This window comes from Delphinus delphis, chromosome 1 (assembly GCF_949987515.2).
Source record: "Delphinus delphis chromosome 1, mDelDel1.2, whole genome shotgun sequence".
Lineage (NCBI taxonomy): Eukaryota > Metazoa > Chordata > Mammalia > Artiodactyla > Delphinidae > Delphinus > Delphinus delphis.
The window spans coordinates 82,804,264-82,823,010 of record NC_082683.1 but is presented as its reverse complement, the minus strand read 5'-3'; the positions used below and the strand labels follow the sequence as shown (position 1 = coordinate 82,823,010).

The window sequence follows — 18,747 nt, the reverse complement described above, 5'->3', positions numbered from 1 at the left end:
TCAAAAAAATGACCCATGAGAATCTCCCTAATTAAATTCCAATACGAAAATGCAGTCACAGGCACTTTAGAAGGCCCAAAGGTTTGATAATAATCATTTAAACAATTTCCTACACGATTCCAGCATTTTTTATCTATTGTCCCTTCCTGTGGGAACCATGGGCAAACATCAGACAAGAACATAAAAAATTCACGCAAATCTTTTTTTTCTAGCCTTAATCTTCCGCATCTTGAGGGAATCCTCGATCCCCTGAAGAAAGAGTTCATGGGAACTCAATTCCTGTCCCATATTTATAGCTCCGCTTACCTTATCCTCAGGTCACGACTGCCGAAGGGCGGCCAGTCCTCCGGGGACCTAATCAAGCTGCACTTTCGAGTAAGTCTCGCGGCGGCTCAGTGGGTGCCTGGCCAGGCGTTCGTAAGCGTGCTACCTCCGTCAGGATCCGTTCCTCGAGCCCCACGTTGGGCGCCAATTGTGTACGGCCCCGGGCGTCCCCGGGAGTCCCGACCAGCAGGACAAATCCTTGTGAGTCCGAGGAGGAACCTGTGGGGGTTGAAAAAAGGGGGAAGGGCAGGAGACGCGAAAGAATGGAGGCAAGACAGAATCCTGATCAAGCCTCAAACTTTTATTGCTGCGGTAGCTGTATTTATACACTGCAGAGAAAGGGGGGCGGGATTCAGAATGAGGGAAGTACTTGGCTAATCATCATTGGTGCTGCGTGCGCGGGCTTTCATTTTAGGCGCGAACTTCTATCTCATAAATCAGGAAGAGAAGCAGGGTGTCGGCCATCTTCTAATGGCGAAAACTTCTTGGCTCCCAACAAGTTTGGCTCAAGATATAAGTAATAAAACTAGCAACATTTTTCTGTTTTATTTTTACACAACTTGCCTTGCCATCTCAGGATGCTCTTAATTAAACAAATCCAAGATCTTGAATGCAGAGTAGGAGAAAATGTTGAGCCTAATATTGAATCATGAACAATATCTAACTGCTTTCATTGCTTATGTTAAATGCGAAATTCACATCAGAAGTAGCTCAAATTTAAGATAGGTGCTCATGCAGTATTATCCTGACTGCACAGCTAACCATTACACAGTAGGGAGTGAATGTGATCACCTAGGTTTTGTCAGCCTGCATTTGGTTATTCAGTTTACCATGGTCATGTATCTGTACAAATTGATGCAAGAGGGCATACACAGACCTGGATTTTAAGAAATCACCCGTAAAGAGCTACAGTCTTTCTAATCAGTGACACCTTTATTAAATATTCAAAATCATGAACCAAATCAGAAGAAAAGATCAATTCTTACGGTATCAAAGAGCATTTGCCCAGCGACATGAATTAGCGCATTTGTGGTCTCTGATATGTTAGCATTTGATATAAAGCACTTGTGACTATGTTGATATAAAATTACAGTTGATTTTTTAATGATTTAAAGTACATATTTTGGGTAGCTTTTTTTTTAAAAAAGAAAAATCCATGGACAGAGTCCAAAAGCCAAAAGGTAAAAGAAGGATATTTAGTGACAAATAAATCTCCCTCCACCTCATCCTCAACCAGTATTGTTCTCCCCAGTATTTTTCTTCACTGTTACCAGTTTCTTTTAATCCTACCAGAGACATTCTGTGTGTGTGTGGGAGTGTGTCTTAATTTGGGCTACCCTAGAAACAGACCTTGACACAAGGATTTAAATGAAGCTATGTATCTGGGAAGAGCTCCCAGGACTCCTGCAGGGGCTGGGGGTATGAGAATGGGGACGGAAGGCAGCCAATAAAGGGAAGATCATCGAGTAAATTCCACCATGAACAAACAGAGCGTAATGCCACCAGGGAACTCTGGGAGCCAGCATAGGGCACGTGGCCCAGTATTATTTCTCCTGTGGGGAAATGAAGCTGGTAATTTATAACCAACTGCATTGTTTGAGGGCTGTGCGGTGTGGGCAACCAGCCATGCGGCCGGGCACAGTGGACCCTGGTGGTCAGAGAAAACTCTCAGTCAAAGAAATGCAAGAGCTGGCCCTTTAGAATGTGCAGGTGTGCCCTGAAATGGTAAGGAGCACGAGGTATGGGCAGGGCAACAACAGCATCTGCTACAACATTCTCCTAAAAACATTTGAATGAAATTTGAACCAAACATTTGCAGCAACCGTGGCCTAGCCCCGCGATTGCCAGGCTTCCACAGAGCCCAGTCTGAAGGCCATTGGCATTCGTGGGAGCAGCAAACGAAGCTTTCCAGGGTCTGGCTCCTGTCAACTACTTCTGGTTCCTTTCCCTCCTTAATCACAGTCAAGTTGTCCCCAGTGATACAAGCGATTTGTGCTGGCGGGCCCCACCGGATGGTGGAGCACACCTCCCTGCCTTTTCTCATGATGCTGTCTTGGCCTGGGAGCACCCTTTCCCTTCCTCTTAGCTGCCTGATGCTACTTGTTCTCCAGATTCAGGTGAGTAGAAAGAATAAACTTTCCTTTTGGTGTAGTAGAGGGCTCACCGAGGTGTTTAGCCCAGAGCCTGACAGAGACTGTGCTCTCAGGGGTGATTATCTGCCCATATCCCCATCTGTCTTATGCCTTGGGGAACCTTCCCTGTCACCCCTGGGCTAGATTGGGATTCCACTCTGCTCACTGTCCTAGCACCCTGGGCTCACCTATTGGAATGATCTGTTTGCCTGTCTGTCTCGCCCAACTGTACCAGGAACTTCTTCAGGGCAGGAAGCAGGCTTTGCTCACCTCTGAATCCCCGTTGCAGGCAGTGTGGCTCAGTAGATGCTTTTGAACAGAATTCAACAGAGGGCGCTGCACAGTGCCCCTTCTTTGCAGTATTTATAGGAATCCTGAGGGAGCAATTGCTGCAGACAAGGTGGCCCTTGAATGTGTGTTAGGTGGCCTTGAATAAGACACATGCCTGTAAAGGAGGTTGCTGCCTCCTTCCTGGGGAGAGACCTGTAGACCTGCTCCTTAATTTGGCATGCAAGATTGTTTCTGCTCTGTTCATTTTTGTATTTGTTTAATGGATAGTCAGTCCCTCAGTCCATAAATATTTTCCGAGTCCCTGCTATTCTGGGCACCATTCTAGGGGATGGAGATATAGGGGTGCACATGACAGAAGGAGGTCCCACCTCAAAGAACTTCCCTCCCTTGGAAGGTGTAGAATAGTACAGAATGGACTATTCATTTGGACTAGCCCGCTGTCACTGGCGGGATCTGAAGAATCTGGAACAAGTGGGGCTCATCAGGGCGTGGCTGATGGAAACCTCAGGCAGTTGTAAGTAAAGGCATGGGGGCAGACATCCCAGTAGGAGGAGGGAACCAAAGGCGGTCAAGGACAGCTGTCATTTAGAAACATATTGAACGCATCTGTGGTCAGCATATTGGAAGTCACAAAGAGATAGAAGCCTCAGTCCGTCCCTGTGAAGATCTTCTGTCTACAGTGGGAGAGGAAAGTCACAGTTATCCTGAGGATTATCAACCAGTGAGGACCATCCAGGCAACCATTTTTAAAGACTTTTTATTTGAAAATAATTATAGACTCGAAGAACGTTGCAAAAAATAGTACAGAGAGGTTGTGTGTACCGTCACCCAATTTCCCCCAGTGGTAATACTTACATAACTACAGGACAATACCACAGCCAGGAAACTGACATTAGTGAAAGGCACAGATCTTGTTGGGATTTCCTTTGTTTTACATGTGAGTTACAAAATCATTTCACATGTGTAAACCCACATAACAACCATCACAGTCAAGATACAGAAGAGTTCTGTCACCACAAATATACCCCTGGTGCCACACCTTCATAGTCACCAGCCCCCGCCCCCAACCCCTGGCTAGTGTTGAGTTTTGAAAGTTCTTGGTGCTCTAGACATGAGCCCTTGGCCACATGTGCGGTTTGCAAATATTTTCTACTTGTCTATAGCATGTCTTTTCAGCCTCTTTACAGGGTCTTTCACAGAAAAAACGATTTTAATTTTGATGAAGTACAACTTAATTTTTTCTTTTGTGGACTGTGCTTGTAGTGTCACGTTTAAGAACTCTTCATTTTTCTCTAGGTTTGAAGGTTTTCTATGTTTTCTTCTAAAAGTTTTATAATTTTACATTTAAATCTATGGTCATTTTTCAGTTAATTTTGTATAAGGTGTGAGGTTTGTTTCAAAGTTCTTTTTTTTTTTTGCCTATAAATATTGAATTGTTCCAGCGTTTTCTGTTTTAAAAAAAACTATCCTTTCTCCATTGCGTATCTTTTGCTTCTTTTTCAAAAATCAGTTGGCTGACCTGGGCCTGCCTGATGGTGTCCCCGTGGCTGACAAGTACTCCTGGCAACCAGTTGCTGTAAACTCAAATCTCTGCTGGGCAAGGATGTTTTGTTCTTGAAGGACTGCGTGGGCCCAGAAGTGGAGAAAGCTTGTGTGGACACAGCTGCTGGGTCTGTCATCCTGATGGAGAACCTTTGCTTTCATGTGGAGGAAGAAGGGAAGGGAAAAGATCTTCTGGGAACACGGTTAAAGCTGAGCCAGCCCAAATAGAAGCCTTCCAAGCTTCTCTTTCCAAGCTAGAGGACGTCTATGTCAATGATGCTTTTGGCACTGCTCACCGAGCCCACAGCTCCATGGTGGGAGTAAATCTGCCAGAGAAGGCTGGAGGTATTTTGATGAAGGAGGAGCTGGACTGCTTTGCCCAGGCCTTGGAGAGCCCAGAGCGACCCTTCCTGGCCATCTAAAGTGGGACGGAGCTAAAGTTGCAGACAAGATCCAGCTGACCAATAATATGCTGGACAAAGTCAGTGAGATGATTATTGGTGGTGGAATGGCCCTTACCTTCCTTAATGTGCTCAACAACATGGAGATCGGCACTTCTCTGTTTGACGAAGAGGGATCCAAGATCATCAAAGACCTGATATCCAAAGCTGAGAAGAATGGTGTGCAGATTACCTTGCCTGTTGACTTTGTCACTGCTGATAAGTTTGATGAGAATGCCAAGACTGGCCAAGCCACTGTGCCCTCTGGCATACCTGCTGGCCGGATGGGCTTGGACTGCGGTCCTGAGAGCAGCAAAGAGTATGCTGAGGCTGTCGCTCGGGCTCAGCAGACCGTGTGGAATGGACCTGTGGGCGTGTTTGAATGGGAAGCTTTTGCCCGAGGAACCAAAGCCCTCATGGATGAGGTGGTGAAAGCCACTTCCAGGGGCTGCATCACCATCATAGGTGGGGGAGACACTGCTACTTCTGTGCCAGATGGAACACGGAGGATAAAGTCAGTCATGTGAGCACCGGAGGTGGGGCCAGCTTAGAGCTCCTGGAGGGTGAAGTCCTTCCTGGGGTGGTGGATGCTCTCGGCAATGTTTAGTACTTTCCTGCCTTTTGGTTCCTGTGCATAGCCCCTAAGTCAACTTAGTGCTTCCTGCATCTCCACTTGGCATTAGCTAATATCTTCCCCCATGTCAAGATTTGGCTAGTGGCCAAGAGATATAGGGCCAGGAACCCTTAAACAGTTGTACGGCATCTCAGCTCACCTTTACCGCACCCTGGATTTGCCTACATTCTTCAAGTTCGCATTTGAATTCCTTAGAGACCAAACCATTGTGCATTCTAGAGGCGTGTATTTATATTATGCCTGTTAAAAGAAAGTGAGCTGTGTTAGCTCAGTTCTCTTTATGAAGTAGCTTATTCTGATTAGCTTTGTCATTGTTTCACCACTCAGCATGGAAACAAAATGAAATGCCAGTTGTTGGTAGGAAGGGAGATGAAGTTGGTGATCTATTAAATAAATAATAAAAATATTCACTGGGAAAAAAAAAACAGTTGGCTGTACTAGTGTGGATTTATCTCTGGCTTATCTATTTTGTTTTATTGGTCTGGGTATTTATTCCTCCATAATACACATTGTCTTGATTACTGTAGTTACATAGTAAATCTTAAAATTGGGTGGAGTGATTCCTTCCTCTTTATTCTTCTTTTCTAAAATTGTTTCAGCTATTCTAATTCCTTTGCCTTTCCACATATATTTATAATAATCGTGTCAAAACCTACACAAATTTTGCTGGGGTTTTGATAGAAATTGTGTTAAACCTATAGATCAATTTAGGGAGAATTGACATCTTTACTGGGTTGAGTCTTCGAAGCTGTGAACACGGTATGTTTTTCCATTTATTTACATCTTCCTTAATTTCTTTCATCAGTGTTTTGTTGTCTTCAGCAAACAAGTCCTGTACATCTTTTGTTATAATTATGCCTATATATTTTGTTTACAGGGATGGTATAAACGGTATTATGTTTTTAATTTTGGCTTCCACATGGTCATGGACAGTATATAGAGATACTATTGATTTTTGAATGTTGACCTTGTATCCTGCGACCTAGCTAAGCTATTAGTGCTAGATGGGTTTTGTTTGTTTGCTTCATTTTTGTTTTGGGCTTTTTAAAAAAGATTCTTTGGGATTTTCTGCATAGGCCATATGTCGTCTGAAAATAAGGATAGTTTTATTTGTTCCTCTCCAATATGTATGCCATCATGGTGATTATCAACTGTGAGAATCATCCAGGCAAAAAATGTATTTAATTCCAACGATTCTGTTTTCTTACTCTTTTCTAGATTATTTCCCCTTGTCTACTGTGTGTTCAGGGAACACAGACTCACTCTTACATTAGATCAAACAACTATTATTAGGAAAAATATCTGGAAATAATAAGATTAACACATCGTAGAGCCAAAGAGGAAGGATTGGGGGACTTTTCACATCCCGCCTGCTCCCTGAGGAAAGGTCATCGAAAGATGACTCTGGGTACTGTGTGTTCCCTTGGGTCAGGGCCATCTGGGCCTCAGCTAGCCTTCTCGATGTTCCTCCAGTGAAAAGCAATCCTTCTTCCAGGACTGGCCCAGGTTGGGAACCCCTGAAGGCAGACTGGGATGAGGGACTGACCATGGGGTTGGAGGGGAGGTGGAGGGAGTCCTTGGGAAGGTTGAGGAGGGCCTCCCCTCACGTTGATCCAGATGAGTTTTCAGCAGGTGTGTGGGAGACATCACTGTCCCTTGCTTTGAGCTGAGACACAGCTTCTACACGTCCCGTGGGATGGGGGTCTAGGTGTTATTGAAGAGAAGAAAAACAACACAGTGTTCTTCTTCCCACTGGTGATGAACCTGGGCCATGCAAGGGGGACTGTGTCCTTGACACCAGGAAACTGAAGCCAGGGCTCACTGTACAGACCCCAGAATCGTACATGATGTATAAGCCATGCTGTGTGAGCAAAACGATCCTGTACAATGAAAGTTCTGCTTATCCAGATGGCTTAAAGTTTTTTAATCCCAGTGCTATTTACTTTCCTGGTAAGGTGTTGGGCAATTCATAGCTAAAATATGCTGAAACGTTATGCCATGTGCAATGCTTAATCCACACGTTTGTTAAAGGTGGGTATGTTTAAAGAGGTTGAAACAAAGGGAATGCAGTTCCCTGATAACATGCTTAGCTGTGGAGAGCTTTATTTAATCTAGAATAGTAAGGTATTTTTATCCACTTTCTGAAAACAAAGAGATTTTTAAAAATAAGTATATTTTATTCATTTATTTTTGGCTGTGTTGGGTCTTTGCTGCTGTGCGCGGGCTTTCTCTAGTTGCAGCGAGCGGAGGCTACTCTGCATTGCGGTACGCGGGCTTCTCATTGCCGTGGCTTCTCGTTGTGGGAGCATGGGCTGTAGGTGCGCGGGCTTCAGTAGTTGTGGCTCGTGGGCTCTAGAGCGCAGGCTCAGTAGTTGTGGTGCACGGGCTTAGTTGCTCCGTGGCATGTGGGATCTTCCCGGACCAGGGCTTGAACACGTGTCCCCCGCATTGGCAGGTGGATTCTCAACCACTGTGCCACCAGGGAAGCCCAAGAGATGAGTTTTTTAAAAGCTAAGGCTATATCTTGAAAATGGTAAACTGGAAAAAAATTTAAAGGCAAATTTAGTTAATGGGGGTCGTAACTTCTTATTGTTTCCGTGTTCTATGCCACGCCATACATGAATTAATAAGCTCTTACAGCCTTGCAACTATGAGGCTGGCAAGTCCCTTGATCTGCTGGATGAGTCTGCAAGCTGGAAGCCCGGGAGAGCTGGGGGTTTAGTTTCAGTCCAAGTCCAAAAGCCTGAGAACCAGGAGAGCTGATGGTGTAGTTTGTGTCCAAAGGCTGGCAGGCTCAAGACCCTGCAAGAGCCGATGTTTCAGTTCATGTCTGAAGGCAGGAAAAAAAACTGGTGTCCTATTCTGAAAGCATTCAGGCAGGAGAGGTCTCTCTCCTACTCAGAAGAGGATCGGCCTTCTTGTTCTATTCAGAGCTTCAACTGATAGGATGGGCCCACAAGCATGAAAGAGGGCAATCTGCTTTACTTGGTTTATACCCTCACGGAAACACCGAAAATAATGTCTGACCAAATATCTGGGCACCGCGTGGCCCAATCAAGCTGACATAAAATTAGTCATCGTGGAAACATAGGCACGGACCAGTGAAAGACTATTTCAAAAGAGCGTGAAGTTCTGGAGCGGACTTCTGATTACCTTCTCAAAGAGGACCAGGTTTTCTTATCTGCCAGTTGAGAAAATGTTCCTTACCCCCTTGTAAGATCTGAATGCTTTCTTAAAATTACAATAATGAATATCATTCACTGTGTACTTACTCTGTGCTGTTTGCTTAGCAAACATCTCACTTAATCCTCTCACTAACGTCTCACTTAATCTTCTCACTAACCCTGCTCTCTACTAAGCTTATTCTCAAAGGAGGGGATGAAGTGGCATCTGCATATGAGAAAACCAAGGCTCAAAGAAGTGTATACTCATCAGTGTTTACAGTGCCTGGAACACAGTAGGTGTTCAATAAATATGTGTTGAATGATGTTAATTAAGCCTCTTGTTAAAGGCCACACAGCTAGAAATGGTAAAGTTTAAATTCAAAACCAGATCGTTTGACCCCAAAGTCAACGCACTTTAGGGAAAACTAGTGAACACAGGCAGGGTAGAAAATATGTTACTTGGAGTTTAGGCTGTCGGACCACTGGCATTTCATATGACTCCTACATGAAGTAGGCCGACATGACAGAGCCTGAAAAAATTCCAGTAATTCCAACAAAGCTGGTCAGCCTCTGGTACAGGTCCTTGAAAGTGACCTTGAGCAATTAAACCACACACATCGGCAGACATTAGCTCTAGTTCTGGTTGACTCAGAAACTCAACAGCCCTATTCCTGGCATGATTGAGCATAATTTTCTCCCTGTTATTAATTCATCCTTAGAATGCTTGGGTCATAGCCAGAAAGACAGGGTCAATATATGTTTCAAAACTGTCTGGTCTCTCTCTGATGAACAGTGTTCAGTTGGTGGGGGATGAAGTTGAGGGAGGAGGGCTGGTTATTAATTTCACAGCAGTTATGTTGTTCAGTCTCAGTGAGATGTTTATCAAGGGGCTAAGATTCTTCCCAGTAACTTATTAGCTATATTTGGAAGCATGTTAAGTCTTGGAGGCCACAGGGCGCTGTTTGATGTTTTTCGGCAGTGATTCAGGACACAGAAGGTATCTTAATCACTCCCCCGAGGGTCTTCTCAACTTTCAACCCAAGGGCAACTTTACTCCAGGAACACTGGCCCTGAGCATACCTTACTGTCTCCCTGTCCTGCTCCCTTCCAAGGCTACGGGAAATCTGTTTTTCATTTTCAAAGAAAATGTGTAGATTAATTTTAAAGGAGAATTTTGCTATTTCATCTGAACTTGCCAAAGACTTGATAAGATCTCAGAAAGGACAATGTGGTTCTTCCAATTATTTTGGACAATTGGTGGTGAACAGTCAGAAGGGAGGAAAGTTGGGAGTCGTTTAAGAAAGAAGATTCATCCAAGCAGAGACCCGTGAAAACGCCCTATTGTCTAAAACCAAAATGAGTCATGTTGTGCAAGAACAGTTAGTGGCTGTTCCTGGGAGGGACATGTTGACCTCCAACCTAAACCTGGAACTGGAGCCAGAGCCTTCGGTTTGGGCGGTCTTTCTCTAGGATATCATGTCTGCTGCAGTGTTCCAACTTCAAATCACATCTGGAATGTGGTCTTGTCTCTTCTCACCATGGCTGTTACTACCACCCTCATCTGCACTCCCATCATCTCTCCCCGGTGTTGCCACAAAAGCCCGCTTCCTGGCCTTCCTGCAGGCCATTTTCCACGCAGCAGCCTGGATCATCTGTTACAACCCAAGTCACATATGCCTCTACTCTGCTCAAAAGCTTCCCGTGTCTCCCCACGTTACTAAGAGTAGAAGCCACAGTCCTTCCACGCCCTCCGTGATCCAGCCATGCAAGCTGGCCCCTCCCTTACCTTGCTGACCTCCTCTCCTACCTAAAGATAGGACCCAAAGCAAGGGCTCAGACTTCACTTTCTGGTCTTAGGTTGGAGGTCAAGGCTTCCCCTCAACACGTCCCTCCCAGAAACAACCTCTGCATTTCTTGCACCTCCCATGTCCTCCGATCTCATCATGTTTTAGGCATGGGCCCGTTTCCCATGGGCAGCCTTGCTGTCCCCATTTCTTGCTCTGCTCCAGCCACATTGGTGTGATTGCTCTTTCTCAAACACACCAGGCTCTCTCTGCCTCAGGGCATTTACACCTGCTGTTCTTTCTGACTGGAATGCTTTTCCCCCAAATAATTACATGACATGCCTCATTTCCTTTAGGACCCTGTTCCTATGTTTCTCTCTTCTCTGACGGTGTTATTTACAGTTGCAACTCCTTCTGCCTACCATCCCTCCACCCTGGTCCTCCCTCTCTTCTTTTATCTTTCTCATTAGCACTTGTCATGAACTAACATACTATATATTTTATTTATTATATTTTGCCAATCCATGGGGCAGGGATTTTTGGGTCTATTTTGTTTATTGTTGTATCCTCAGTGCTCAGAAGCATACCTAGCACATCATAAATACACATTACATATTTGTTGAGCGTAGAAACGAATAAAGGAAGCATTAAATGAGAAACTAAACTCTGCCCAGTCTTGAGCTACGTGAGCACAGTGTGGAGAACAAGCTGCTTACTCTAAAGAAACGCATGATCCGTTTGGGAAGACAGTGCTGGGAGCACTGGCCGTTCAAGGTAGTTTTGCCGTGAGACAGAGACTCGCTCAAAAAAAACTCTCAGGGGACTTCCCTGGTGGCGCAGGGAATCTGCCTACCAATGCAGGGGACACGGGTTCGAGCCCTGGTCCGGGAAGATCCCACATGACATGGAGCAACTAAGCCCGTGCGCCGCAACTACTGAGCCCGCGCACCTACAGCCCGCGAGCCACAACAAGAGAAGCCACCGCTATGAGAAGCCTGAGCACTGCAACTAGGAGTAGCCCCCGCTCGCCGCTACTAGAGAAAGCCTATGCGCAGCAACGAAGACCCAACACAGCCAAAAAATAAATAAATAAAATTAATAATTAAAAAAACATACTCTCAGAAATTGGGGTTGATTTTAAGGACACCTGTGGACTAAAATAGGTCCAAGAAGCAGAAAGCCCTCAGGAGCCAAGGGCAGCGTTGGGAACCCCCTCCTTTCCTTTTCTCCCATGGTTTCCCCCTCCTACAGAGCCTCTGGCCCATCTCGGAGGCCCTGGTTTGTTCTCCTCACCTGCCAGGCTGCCCACCCCATTCCCCACTCTCTTGTCCAGATCCCACGAGGGCTGCTCTGCCTGATGTTCACTGTCCCCCTGTTGGACAGAGGCCCTCACACCTCGTGGGTCACTGGACCCACCCACAGGTGAGCTGCCCTTGACCAGGGACCTACTCTTACAGCCTCACTCTACTTTGCTGAGCAGGGACCCAGGTTCAGGTCAGTCAACCAAGGTCAGGACAGGAATAATACAAGATGGTTTGGAATTCTTTGAATTTTCTATGCATTACTTGTAATTATAGAAAAACTGAAAGTGTAGATAAGAAAAAATAGGTTAAAATCCTAACTACTATTGACATCTTGGTATACCCTTTTCCTGGCATACAAAATATGCTCATTGTTTTTATAAACACTTTATACACTGTATCTACTATGTATCTACTATTATTATATATTTATTATATATATATTACTATATATTATTTTATATTTTTGTTTTTATCACATATTAATCATATTTCATGAGCATCATTCCATGTCATATCCAGAGATACACTGGTATTTAATTATTGAATAATGTTTCATTTTATAGGCATAGTATAATTTAGTCAACCAATTCCCTGTCCTTGGATACTTGGGCCGTACCTAGATTTTGCTATTATAAGAAATTGCTGAAGGGTAGTTTTTTTGTATAAATCCATGATTACTTTCTTAGAATGAATTCCTAGAAGCAGGATTTCTGGGTTAAAGGGCATAAACATTTAAAAAAATAATAATAGCTGACATTTATTGAACACTTGCTATGTACCAATTACTTTACATGTCACAGTCACAACACGCATATGAAGTAGACACCCTTATTGTACCATCCTGCAGATGAGGACACGTTCACAGAGACATGAAACAACTCCCCTAAGATCCCACAGCAGGTAAGTGGCAGAACCAGGATTTGAATGCAGGAACTCTAGCATAGAGCCCTTGACTTCTAAATGGTACTGCCTCCCTGGAAGAATAGGACCTTTTTGTAGAGGGAGAGGCCCTGTTAGTGCCTTGAAGGAAGGGTAGCCGGCTATAAGCAGACCTTTAACCCAGCAGGCCACATGCTACCAGTAGACAGACAGGCCACCTGCTACTGGTGGACCCATTCATTTATTTAACAAATGACATCAGGAGGTCTCCAATGAACAATAATGTCCCCCTTAGCAACATGCAGCTAAGATGTTTCATTTTTGACCCTTTCAAGGTAGAGTTGGCTTGCTGCCCTCTTAAGCCCAGCTGATGGCCCCTTGGTTGAGAAAATGTTGCCTTTACTCATGAAAGGACTGGCAATTGGGCTGGCGAGATCACTCATCTGTCTTAATAACTTGCGTTTCTGGAAAATTACCTGTACCTAAATGTTATAGAAACCCACTCTAAAAATTGTAACGTAAAAGTTGATAAGTCCAACTTCAGGGTGATAGAAGGGACAAGAATGGGCAAAAGGGGGCTGTAAGTGACTCTCAAAGAGCAGGCTGGAGTGGGAGGCCAAGAGGCCGTCGGGTGGCTCTCTGGTGGTTGAGTCACAGGTGAGCAGGTGTGTGCCTGGGCTGGGATAACAAGTCTAGACTTCACGAAATAACAGTCCTCCAGACATCGGCGGCAGCAGGACTAGGTGGGACGCAGAAAGGCAAACATGTCTTTTCACCTGTAGACAGTTTATGATGATGTGGAAACTTCACCTGAAAGCTCTTGGCTTCCTCATAGGTACAGGGACCATATGTTCTCAACTAAGAATTGGTACAGTCATCTGAAACATAGTCATCTAATGAGTCAGAGTTTGTAGAAGGCCATTCCCAGGGAACACAGGAAAGTATACAGCACAGCTGGAGAACACCCGATTGCTTGACTTCAGAATTCTACCCCCTCCATCTTTTTAACTCCATACTTTCAAGATACTTACACAGGTAAAATACATACATCATTTAGGTCCATACTTTAAGATATTTATACAGATAAAAAATATAACATTATGTTACAAAATACATCTTTTAGGTCCATACTTTAAGATATTTATACAGATAAAAATATAACATTATGTTACATATGCAAGCATGTACTGAAAGGGCATCCACTAGGTTTGACCTTGTCTGTTTTCCCTCCAGTCTCCTAGAACAGAGCTCCCCATATCTGTGTGGAGAATGAGGACCAGGCAGCAGCATCCCTGAAAAAACATCCTGCCCTGAGTTTATTGACTTGCCCATCACCTTCCACCCTACCAGGGTCTTTAAACCTGCTGCACTTTCTCAGGCATGTGGCTAGATGTCTGTAGTGGGAACTGTTAGGTCCCCCCATGGGCATGGTACCCACCCTCCCTCCTAACTGAACCCCAGTTCCATTCGGTATCCCCTCCTTAGTGAGGCACTTGTGCTTCCAGGGAGGCTGGGACCATCCCGTGCTTCCAGGGAGGCTGGGACCATCCCCTGCTTCCAGAGGCTGGGTCTTGATGAAGTTAAGCCACTTCGAATGACCCTGTTCCTCTTACTAGGGATAGTTTAAGCCTGAACATGTGATACAATTCCAACCAAAATGAAATGAGAGGAGTCTGCTGAAGGGATTTGAGAAGATTAGCTCCTTAAAAGAGAGACAGGGATATTTCTTTTATGTGACATTTTTGTGTTTTTAAGTGATACTTCTAGCAGTGGCTGCCATTTTATAACCACAAGTTGATAACCTAAGGATAAGCCAGTGGATTTGCACTAAGGATGGTAAAGCAAAAACGTGGAGAGAAGCTGGGTTCTTGATGATGTCACTAACTTGGGGGCCATCCTATTGCAGGGCTTTTTGTAATGTAAAATAAGAAATTCTCCTTGTTGTGTGAGAGCCAAAAACATTCTAATACAATCCCCCAATGTTTTCATACCCAAAGAGTTTCTGACCATCATTTGGTGATGTTAGAAGCATCCAGCATCTCCTCTCCACCTCCCTCTCTCCCAGCAAAAATATTCTAAAAGGCATCTTGGCTATGAATACAAATTAAGCAGAATTTCACCACATCCTGTTGGAGGTAGAAAGAGGTAGAGCTGATTGATACCAAATTTAGTTCTGAGAATTGTTGCCAGAACTCTATAACCGGAATTCTTAAAATCAGGATTCTGAACCCTAGATTTGAAATGTTGGTGGTAAGCCTTCAAGAATTATAATTTTTGGCACACCAAATGTTTCCAGATGCCTATTTATCTTTTATCTTCTTTTTTAAATTAAAAATTTTTTCATTCATTTACTTATTTTGGCAAAATATGAGGTCTTATTTCACGAAGATTTTGGCTATAAACTAGTGTCATTTCTTAATCCCAATTGCCCCACCTGTCCCTAATTCCTTCCAGGAACTTGCTGAGTCCTTACAAATTCATGATTTCCTGATAGCTTGCTGTCCTCTCTTCCCCCTGGTGAAGAGTTAGAAATCTCTGAGTCCGTAACATAGAAGTCTGGCAAAGAAGAAAAATCATTGGCTTAGCTTTCGGGGTATGAAATCATGAAGATAATGAATCACATAAATGAAATCTGTGTCCTAACAGGTTATCAACAGTTCAGTTAACTTCCACCATTTATTGAAAGCCTATAATATATAGGCTCTGGGGATTCAAAGACGTTTAAATCGTATCGTCTGACTTTAAAGAGTTGAAGGCCTAGTGGAAGTGTTCTAACCCTTCACAAAGAGGAGAAGAGTGAGTTGTTTGTTTGGAAATCATGACTTTGTAGGTACTCAGCAAGTGCTACTTAGGAATTAGGGATAGTTTAGATTAAGAACACCAGTTTTTAGCCAAAATGTTCATGAAATGGAACCTCGGATTTTTCACACACACTCCCCCTCAATTTTAAAGTAGAGTGAGGAGGGTTAGGGTCTGGGAAGGCATGGACTAATAAACACATCATTTTAGCACATACACGCTAAATGCTAAAATGGGATCTTGTGCAGCATTATAGAAGCACTGGGCCCAACCTGGTATGTGAGAAAACTTCTAGAAGACAATACCTGGGCTACAGGTATTTCTCTTTCTCTTTGGAGAAAGAGTTACCCAAGTAAAGAAAGGTGGGCATTAAGTAAGAAAGTAGAGGGAACAGTGATGGCAGTCACAGAGAAGTGAAACAATTTAGCATGTGAGATAGCTAAATGCAACTTTGTACCCAGGACAGAAAGAGGCTTTGGGGGCTGGGCAGGACCCAGAGGGCCAGGCCAGGCCTTAGACCCACCGCTGTGTACAACACCTTGGATGTTCACCCAGCCCCTTAATTTATTATTCTCCTTAATCCTGCTGCCTCCCTGGGGCTTAAAACAGGTAGAGCCTTCTCACATTGCTTTAGGGGGAAAATAGGGGTGATTCCAGGAAGGATTAGTCCTCACGCTGCCCTCACCAAAGTAGGGAGTCAGGCCGAAGAGAGGGAGTTCTGGCTAACTGGCAGTGGCTCCCCTTCCCTGGACACATCTAAGTGAATGGGATGACTGCCAAATGGAGCAGCTCCTGCCCCCACCCCTGGCCCAATCCACAGGCAGGACCCGGAAGAGTCCAGGGAGTGTTTAGGAATGAGGACTTCCAGGTCCCCCTCCAGTCAGAGAATGGGAACTGGCATTTTCAAAGCTCCCCATGTGATGTGGATGTCCAGCCAGGTCTCAAAACCATTCTTGAAGCAGCATTTCTTAAACTGTGTCCCAGGGACTTCCCTGGTGGTCCAGTGGTTAAGACTTCACCTTCCAATGAAGGGGGTGAGAGTTTGACCCCTGGTCAGGGAGCCAAGATCCCACATGCCTCAGGGCCAAGAAACCAAAACATAAAATAGAACCAGTATTGTAACAACTCAATAAAGACTTTAAAAATGGTCCACATCAAAAAATCTTAAAAAACAACAGCAACAAAACACCTGTGTTCCATTGTTCTGGGAGCTACTGGGTCAAACACATTTAAACGGTTGTCTTAATTACAGGACCTCTCAGTTTTCTTTATCTGTTACTACACGGTAAGACTCCGCAAGAGGAAGTGGGGCAAGGGTAGGAAGAAATATATTGTATTATATTTTCTAAACATATTTGACCATATGGTGTTTCTCTCTCTCTTTCTCTCCCTCTCCCTCTCTCTCTCTTTTGGTGGAGTATTTCTTAAGACTGGACTCCATGCAGCACATATTTTCAGGAAAGCTGCTCTAGAAGCTCAGGAAAATGGTGTTAATTTTCCTGGTGATGGTTAATTTTATGTGTCACCTTGACTGGGCCACAGGGTACCTAGATACTGGCCAAACATTCTTCTTGGTGTTTCTGTGAAAGCATTTTGGGTGAGCTTAACATTTAAATCAGTAAATGCGCAAAGCAGATTGCCCTCCCTAATGTGGGTGGACCCTATCCAATCAGTTGAAGGCCTGAATAGCTGACCCTCCTCCAGGCAAGAGAAAATTCTTTCCTGTCTGACTGCCTTTAGACTGGGATATTGATTTTTTTTTTTTTCCTGCCTTTAGACTTGAACTGAAGCACTGGCTCTTCCTGGGTCTTGAGGCTGTCAGCCTTTGGACTGGAATTATACCATCACCTCTCTTGAGTCTCCAGACTGCTGACTCATCCTGCAGATCTTGGGACTTGTCAGCCTCCATAATCTCATGAGCTAATTCCTTATAAATAAATGTCTTTCTATCTACCTTTTGTAGGAGACCATACTAGGCCACCCCAAAACATGCTCTTGGCATAGAGATTATTTCGAGGAATAGTAAACACAGGAGAAGCTATAAAAAACTGACTAGAAGTTACTCTTCGGTTAGGGAAATTTGCATTTATTTTGAAAACATCTCAGTTTACAAGGATGTTTCCTTCTCTGTACCTGAAAGAGAAGGATGACTGAATTATCAGAGACATCAATGGAGAAGACATCGATTCAAATCTGTATAACAAACTTTGCTTTTCTTTATCATACTTTTCCTGATCTCCCCCATAATTGGCCTTGCCACACCCTTGTCTCTTTGATTTAGCTGAAGATGGTATTTAAGCCTGAATTCTAAGATACTTCTTTGAGAGTTTCTGGGTGTCTCCCGTGTATACATGAGATATACATGTTAATAAACTTCTGTCTTTCTCTTGTTAATCTGTTTTGTTACAGGGACCCCAGCTGAGAATTTTGAAGGGTAGAAGGAAAAGAATTCTTTTTCCGCCCCTACTCTATCATCTGTCTGTCTCTCTCTCCATCCATCCATCCATCCATCCATCCATCCATCCTATTGGTTCTGGTACTCTGGAGAGTAATACTGGTGACCTCCATCACTCACTGCAGGAGTGGGGTGAAGGCAGGGCACGCTGCCTCCCACCAGCTGGCCAGAGAGTGCCATGTAGTCAGGAGCCATCATGGTGATAGGCAGCAGCCTTGATGCATAAAACCTACCTGATGAGTACTTCCTTCCAGAGCCAAGGCTTTCTCTAGGCACCTGGGAAGGGATGGCCACCCTCTCCCCAGGACGCTGCTTCTTACTCAGGAGGTAGTTACAAGGCCTGGCTGGTACACTGTGATGTGTGGGCTCCAAAGTGAGGGAATGGATTCTTTATGGAGTTCTACAATTGACCAAAGGACCCTCCCTTCCCCCAACCCCTTCCTGCTTACTCAGGTTCTTCACAGGGACAAAAATGGGTCCATAGAGCAGTCACAGGACAGCTCACAGGTGCACAGTGCTGTTTTCCAAATAAGCCGACGGCCCAAATGAGTCGGAAAGGAAGCAAACTAGAGCTGCATCCCTCGCAGGAACCTGCCTGCTCTGGAAGATGGTGCTCAAGCTCTGGAAAGGCAGCAGCTAAGGGAGACCCTCGTTTTATTACCTGACACGGTGAGTCATCTAATGCAGAAGTTACTGCAGGTCACACTGTGGGTGTGCCAGCGATGATGGGGAAATCCTGGCAGGACCCCTTTCCTGTGTGGCGGCTGGCCTGAGAGAGCAGTGCAGTGTGCTCCGGAGATGGGCAGAGCTGGGGACTGAGTGAGAATCAGATCCCTCACTGGGGTTCCATCTGGGAGTGGGACACGCCCAGCTTACCACTGAAGCTGAGATGGAGGTTTGAGCCTGGAAGACTTAACTTCAGGAAAAGGAAGGAAAGATTGTGGAAGGAAAGAAAAGAGGGAAGGAGAAGAGAAAAAAGAGAATTAAAAAAAAATCTCC

General features: G+C 44.6%; 1 pseudogene; it reads left to right on the top strand.

Moving 5' to 3' along the window:
• The window catches only part of LOC132421323 (phosphoglycerate kinase 1-like), a 30,133-nt pseudogene extending 24,797 nt beyond the window's left edge, over positions 1 to 5,336 (top strand).
• The last annotated feature ends 13,411 nt before the right edge of the window (positions 5,337 to 18,747 follow it).